General features: G+C 37.9%; 1 long non-coding RNA gene across 1 annotated transcript; it reads right to left on the minus strand.

Moving 5' to 3' along the window:
• Positions 1-2,102: 2,102 nt before the first annotated feature.
• On the minus strand, positions 2,103-6,151 carry LOC117165787 (uncharacterized). Its single transcript, XR_013058025.1, has 3 exons — positions 5,913-6,151; positions 2,653-2,929; positions 2,103-2,584 (listed from the first exon to the last, which is right to left on the minus strand). It is a non-coding gene; the product is annotated as an uncharacterized LOC117165787 (long non-coding RNA).
• Between the last annotated feature and the right edge of the window lie 747 nt (positions 6,152-6,898).

The raw sequence follows: 6,898 nt of genomic DNA on the forward strand, positions 1-6,898 counted from the left end.
GGTAAAACCAATTTTTTCTCGATCCATGATCCCTTCTCTCCGATCTCTGGCTTCGTGAATCATCCGAATATGCAGGCTCTACGTGAGTGATTCAACCGGTACGAGGGATTTTTTGCTGTGATTTTGTTCCTCGAAGGCTGCGGGAGGATGCTGGCCCATTGGAACGTGGCCGTGTTTTCCCTGACGTGACTAATTTCATTTTGTCGCAGATGACGAGGCATGCGCTCTTATGGCCGATTCTTTGGACCCAGTAGTATTAGATAGGAAGCGAAGAGATAGGGTAATCTTTATTAATGTCCTGCGGTTTAGCCTATCTTGCGGTAGGCTATGTCAGAGTTATTCTCGAAATGCTGTTGTACGGAGAATTATGCTTCGGGGTAGGATGATTTGAAAGTAACGATAAGCAGTAAACTTTGGAACTGACTGTGACAAAGTTGTACGTATCGTGGAGCAGATGGAGAAGAAGGGAAGTTGGTCTGGTTATACGAAGAACAGTCTAGGATTATCGACAAATTTTGGGGAATAAACGAAACGAATTTTTGACTTTCTGGCAGTGTTTATAATAACACGATTTATAGAATATCGTTATCGCCAAAATTCCTTGCATGTTTCATACCGGATGCAAAAGATATCTACTTTCAACTTTTTGTGGGAAATAAATATAAATACCGCTCAAATGGAATTATTAAGATTCAAAAGAACCTAAATACGCTCATATCATTTTTCAGCTTTACGACTCATTTCTAGTTCCCGATCCAGAATCAAGCCAACAAGCAAATTAAATGGGATGTCCCAGAAACTCGAAAACTACGGAATACACGACTACAGAAGATAGAAGATAAACTGTTAATCGACTATAGAATGTAGATAGTTCATCGATCGAATGGTTCGCGAGCAATTTCTTGAAGAAGATGTAGTCGAAACCTCTCGTTCGACATCGAGATTAAATTATAGAGGCGAACATTTAAACGGCCGACAATTCGTAGGGTATAAATGCCAAAGTCCTCGAGGGCTGAACAACGTGCAATCGGCAGCCGTAAAACCAGTCGCTGTAACTAAATCTTCCGTGACGTTATCCGGTGCACGTAACGTTTCGGTATCATTCGTCCAACACCTGTTCGTCCGTAAACGAACGGCACCGAACGACAAAAACGGAATTGGAGGAAAGAGACTCCTCGACCGTGACGATCGACAATCGACAATCGACGTTTCGACTTCGGCCTTCACTAGGGCATCGAGAGAGATCGTCCAATTCACGGAACCCTGACATTACATTCTATGGAATTCCTCCTTTTTCTATCAAGGTCTTGTAATGGAGAGCCGATTTGTATAGATCGATAGCTAATCTCGTTCTGATAAACGTGATCGAACAGTTTTTCTAGAGGAGACCGTACGTGGAGATATTTTCCTTAAAATTTCCTTTGTTGAGGAGAGTGACTTTTCTTAGCGATAATTTGAGTGATTTGAAAAAAAGATTGATGAAATAGAAAGACTTTCGAATTAAATGTAAACTTTAAATATGTTTTAGAAGCGTATCAAAATGAAAACTACGATTAACCTAGCCGAAGTAGGATTTTTTAATAAAAAGTTTCATAAGTAACTTCAATTAGTAGTAACTAAAATACTCGTTTTTATAAAATGGACTGAAAACTTAATAATATTTCAAAATTGATATTCTTCGTATCGATATAACTTTTTATATTTCAATTTAGATCATTTAGTCGCTGCTATTTCCGTTCTACATAGTCGTACAATATCACAGGCATCATAGATGTAGATCACGATATGTATATTCATATGAAAATTGCTCAAAAATGTTAATACGTTCTCAAAATATTCCAGTTACTAAATATGCTATGATACAGTTACTATAATATATGCCCGAAATTTTTTCCTCGAAAAACGTACATACCTGTTCTTCGGTGTGATTCATCATAGCCTTAAAAATCAAAGCGTTTTCCTTGTTATTCTTCAGGATACATTGAAATATTTAAAGTTCTTCGTGCTTTTGCCTCTTAAGGAAAGTTAAATTACGGAAGCTCTTACGAACTAGTGATCAAATACTTTTAATTGAATGAAAAAAGACAATGACAACGCAGGAAGGAATTTCAATTTTCTCTGATATTTCAAGATAGTAGATAGGATATTCTATCCAGGAATCAAAAATATAGCAGTCATTTACAACGATAAAATCTTACTAAAATTATTTAAGCTAAGATATGGATTCTTATACTGTACAAATTTGGGTTACGACAGTTATAGTCCCCAATTTTAACAAACCGGGTATCATATAAAATAGCCTATCCTGTAAGATTAAGTTACTACGAATCAATATGTACATATCATGTATTATCGTTGATTGACTTTATAGCAGTTAACGATTATTATTCATTCTCCGTGGAAATAAATCACCTTAATGGTGAGCTGTATAGCTATTTATTCAAAGTCGATCGGGAGAAGCGTTATCGTGTTGTTGGTTCGCGACGACTCTCGATCCCTCCGTGATGTTCAGCGACGAAATCGAGCACGGTCATTTCGTGAATACCGGTACTCTCAGTCCCCGTGTAGAATCATAACGGTGCTTCTTAAAGAGAGAAAGAAAAAGGGAAAAAAGTGGCCGACTGTTGGAAAAAGCGAAGCGTCACTCATTACCTGGAACGCTCGTGCTTCCACAAAAACGTAGGATCAAATTGCCTCACGTAGACGTATGGTACCCAGGATGCTGAGTGTCTTTCGTTTTTTGCCCTTCCGCTAGCGGTATGGAATGTTTCGATACAATGTAGCGGCTGCTTTCCAAGATGACTCCAATGGAACCTGGAAACGGGAGAATCCACGGGGACCCCTTTGTCTCCAGCTTCGACGACGAAAGTAATTTTACGTTTGGATGTTCTAGTTTGGACTTTTCTGACCAGCATTGTACTTGGCATATCTGTAACTTTTACAAGCTAGTTATCAATTAAACGATAAAATAAAACAATTGATGTATATACATATGTATGTACATATGTGATTAGTAAGTAGCGTATTAGGTTCCTATTAGATTAATATTTGATGAACGTTCTTTATTAGAAGATTTGGAGTACTGAAATATTAGAAGATTTTGATTTGACAGAAATGAGGAGTGGAAAAGGAAAAACGTAGGAAAGAATATTCGATAAGTATACAGAATTTTGAAGATGAAATGTTAATTAAAACAATATTTATTATAAAATGTATAATGTATAACTGAACGCTACTTAAATCAAAGATCATTTTGAAATTTCACAAACACATCTGCTTAGACAAAATTTATGCCTATTATCAGAATAAAAATAAAGTGATGTTCACGAGATACCTGTATGGATAGACTAATTTCTAAATTAGTAGAGATATCCTGTATACAAATCAAGTAGTAGAAATATAAACGGAGATATTAATATAAAATTGTGAAATAAACAAAGAATATCGAATATCGGATGCCAGTGTAACTTTAAATAAACTTTCGAGAAATCGATTTTGGTTCATAAGATTCTCACGAAAATTACTTATATCATCATGAAATAACCTAGAAAATCGATATTAGACAAGGTGTAAAAAATCCAATAACCTGCAAGCAAGTAAAAAGCTACTATAATTCATCCTTAAAGAAGCTACCGTCACCGCGTGCAACGTCTCCCCAGGTACCAAACAACCACTGTAAAAGCCATATTTTCTCAAGTTCTAGACCATCAAGAATATTCCAGCCAGACAAATTACCCCATCTCACACGCACTACACAAAACCATGCAGCGCACTTGCGCCAAACTTTCCCTCGCATTTTCAAGCAATGCTGAGGAACTTTATATTCACTCGATCACAAACTTCTTCATATACCTTTCATCCTGATTTCTTTGATACAGTTTTTATATTCTACTTGTCGATGAGTGTTAAATTTATCTAACGTGTTACGTTTAGTACTTGATATCACTACTACCACAATTTTTTCATCATATTATTGTGGAATACATTATATAAGAGACACTGTATAGTGACGGCCAAACAAATTTTTTAAAGTAAAACGGAGAAACATTATATATAATAATAATTCGACAAAACTGAATTACAATTGACAAAAGAAATGAATTTACAATATAATTATAATGTAATTATAGGACATATTATGTATAGAATAGGCAAGTATTTAATGCAGAGTAAATGTTTAATATAAATTTTACTTAAAATTTTACTGAATTTTATACTTTCTTCTGTCTGTCACTGTATTTCTGAGGTGTAAGTGTTGTCCGTGATAATTGTAGCTGCTGGCTGTAACCGAGCGACAATCAACCAATCAAATGATAAAATCCCTTAAAGCATATAAGGGAAAGCAGACCACCTCTTCTTCGCTTTACAGATGGCATTTTCATCCGGCGGTTCTCCACATCTCAGCAAATAGGAGTATTAATAACCATGAAGAAAAATCGGACTACCGTCGCTGGGATTTGAAACCCGGGTCCCGAACGTTCGTAACCTAAGGCGCTAACCACTGCACCTGCCGTCATCCGGTACTAGTTTGTGTCAAGTGGTGGTATTTGTACTGTGTCGAGTACCGCCACATTTCAATCATTGCACTCTCTTCAACGATGACCAATTTTCCCGAACAAATTAATAGCGGAAGTGATCTTTCAGTATAGCGTAACACAGCGTAATAAAATTTTCATTGGTCCACGTATTTCGACCGAGTTCGTTATCGGAGAATTAACAACAGAAGAGTGGTGCGGCGGTTCGTTTGAATTCCCATGGTCGTTATCAGAGGATTCAACTTTTGTATCCTTTTTCTTGCTTAATCGAAAAAATTGTTATCGAACCAGATCCTACCACCGGGGCAGGGCGACAAAAAGACGAAAAGGGCTGAGGGAATGGTTCAAATGGACAAGAAGAACAGAGGAAGACGGAGAACACCGGCTGGCGCCACAGAGGCACAGGATCGGCCGAGCGTGACGGAAATATGCGAGACACATTGCGCTCGCCAACGGTGCGTCTAATCCGATCGGGATTGCCGTGGAACGTGTGAGGCCATGCAAAAGCGTTCCGCCGATTCGGGCCAACTTTACGACCGTTCCACCAGAGGTGCTTTCCTGTCGATGAAGCACGCACGATCTCCTTGAGTTCGCTACGTGATACGAACTTTATTTTTGGAGAGTTGCATCGAATATAGGTGAAGTTTATATTTTGTACACTTACAGATGATACGATAAAAATAAATGTTTTATGTACTTTATAATATAAGTAAATTTTTCTTTCTGTTGAATTACGCGCGAGATCGATGTTGTCCCCGTTAGTCAAAATATCTTATCTACAATTTCAAGATATCTAAAAATATTGAAGTTGGGAGAACAATTAACAAAATCTGAGAGTATCGAATTGAAATTACTTCCTCTACGCTGTGTTTGATTTTCTTCGTTCGATTTACAAAATTTAATTAGTACGTCACAGGCTGCACAATATATCGCTATATTACAGACTGTATATATTATGTATAAAAGATTAAGAAATATCGAATAACTTAAAATAATCGATATATCTTGAAAGATGATAAATGATTAAACTACGTAAACTCGAAATCAAAGTGAAACTTATAGATAAGATATAAATATTATGAAACAAAGGATTAAATAGAATCGAATCCCTGTACATAGAGAAATTAAGAAATCAGTTATCATCTAAAAAGTCACAGTATAAAAGACTACATTTTATTTCACCGACTTATCTTTCATACACAATATGTGACACCCCACCATAAAAGTTAATGAAACATGTCTGCCTTCCCTTTTTCACTTGCAAACTTACCGACATGCACGGAAAAAGAGCTGTAAAAAGTGGTCACCCTTAAATTAACGGTGGCCCATAAAATCAATAAAACACCGGACAAAAAGAATCTACCAAACAGCACGTACCGTTAATGCGGGCACAAAACAGGCGGCGTTCTCGGTGCGCTTCGTCCTGAAACACGGAAAGCCATCCGAACGCGATTACAACGCGGTGTGTTGAAGCCGGAGGAAGTGCTTTGCCGTGCTCGAGGCGACGCGATCTTTTTTCTTATTACGGACGCAATGAATTCTCCCGGGTGGACGCAATGGATGACGACGTCGGACATTGCCGGGTACACGATTACACGCCGCGTGGCGTTTGCCAAATGTCGGGGTCAACCGAACTGCTGGGACAATAATGCAAAATTCCAGCGAGGTTCCCCTCGAAAATGCGTTGTGGGGCGCCACTTGGCAATTTTTCTTTTGTACGTGCCAAGTCGCGGAGCGGCGAACGCGGTTGAATTGTTGAAACAAAGTCTCGATGGATCATGGCGCGAACGATAAAAATAGCAAAGCAGGAAGAATGCGAAAGATCTTTATATCGCTGGCACGATTCCGTGAGCACGTCGATCAACCGTCGCCCCGTGATCTGGATGATCGTCGATCGCGGATCGCGATGCTTTCTGGCAATCGCTACTGCTATGTGGTACTACTTGATGCTACTTCGTGACTGTAATGATCACCTGACTTTTCGTGGAAACGGTTTCGTTAATTCTATTTGTGTTTATCTTGCTTATTCTTGGAAATACGAAGTTTGGCGAGGGAGACAGAGTAATTGGAATTCTGCAGTTTTAGACGTGTGAGTGTGTTTAGAGAAACGCGAAGATGAAATAAATATGAAAATATCGTTGGGTGAAGAGCTCTGTGAACCTTTCTGCTTGAGATTTGAAAACAGATATAAGAATATTACGTACGTGATTATGTAAGATAGCATATTTCGTCCACTCTTGTCCTAAATTGTAAACTTTATTTTATTCATTAAATTTAATTACACCAAACATTTAATTATTTGTCTAAAACATTTTGATAATCAAGTAAGTTCGTCGTACCGTTTCTATGCTCATCTCTATCGA

Source organism: Bombus vancouverensis, chromosome 3 (assembly GCF_051014615.1).
Source record: "Bombus vancouverensis nearcticus chromosome 3, iyBomVanc1_principal, whole genome shotgun sequence".
Classification (NCBI taxonomy): Eukaryota; Metazoa; Arthropoda; class Insecta; order Hymenoptera; family Apidae; genus Bombus; species Bombus vancouverensis.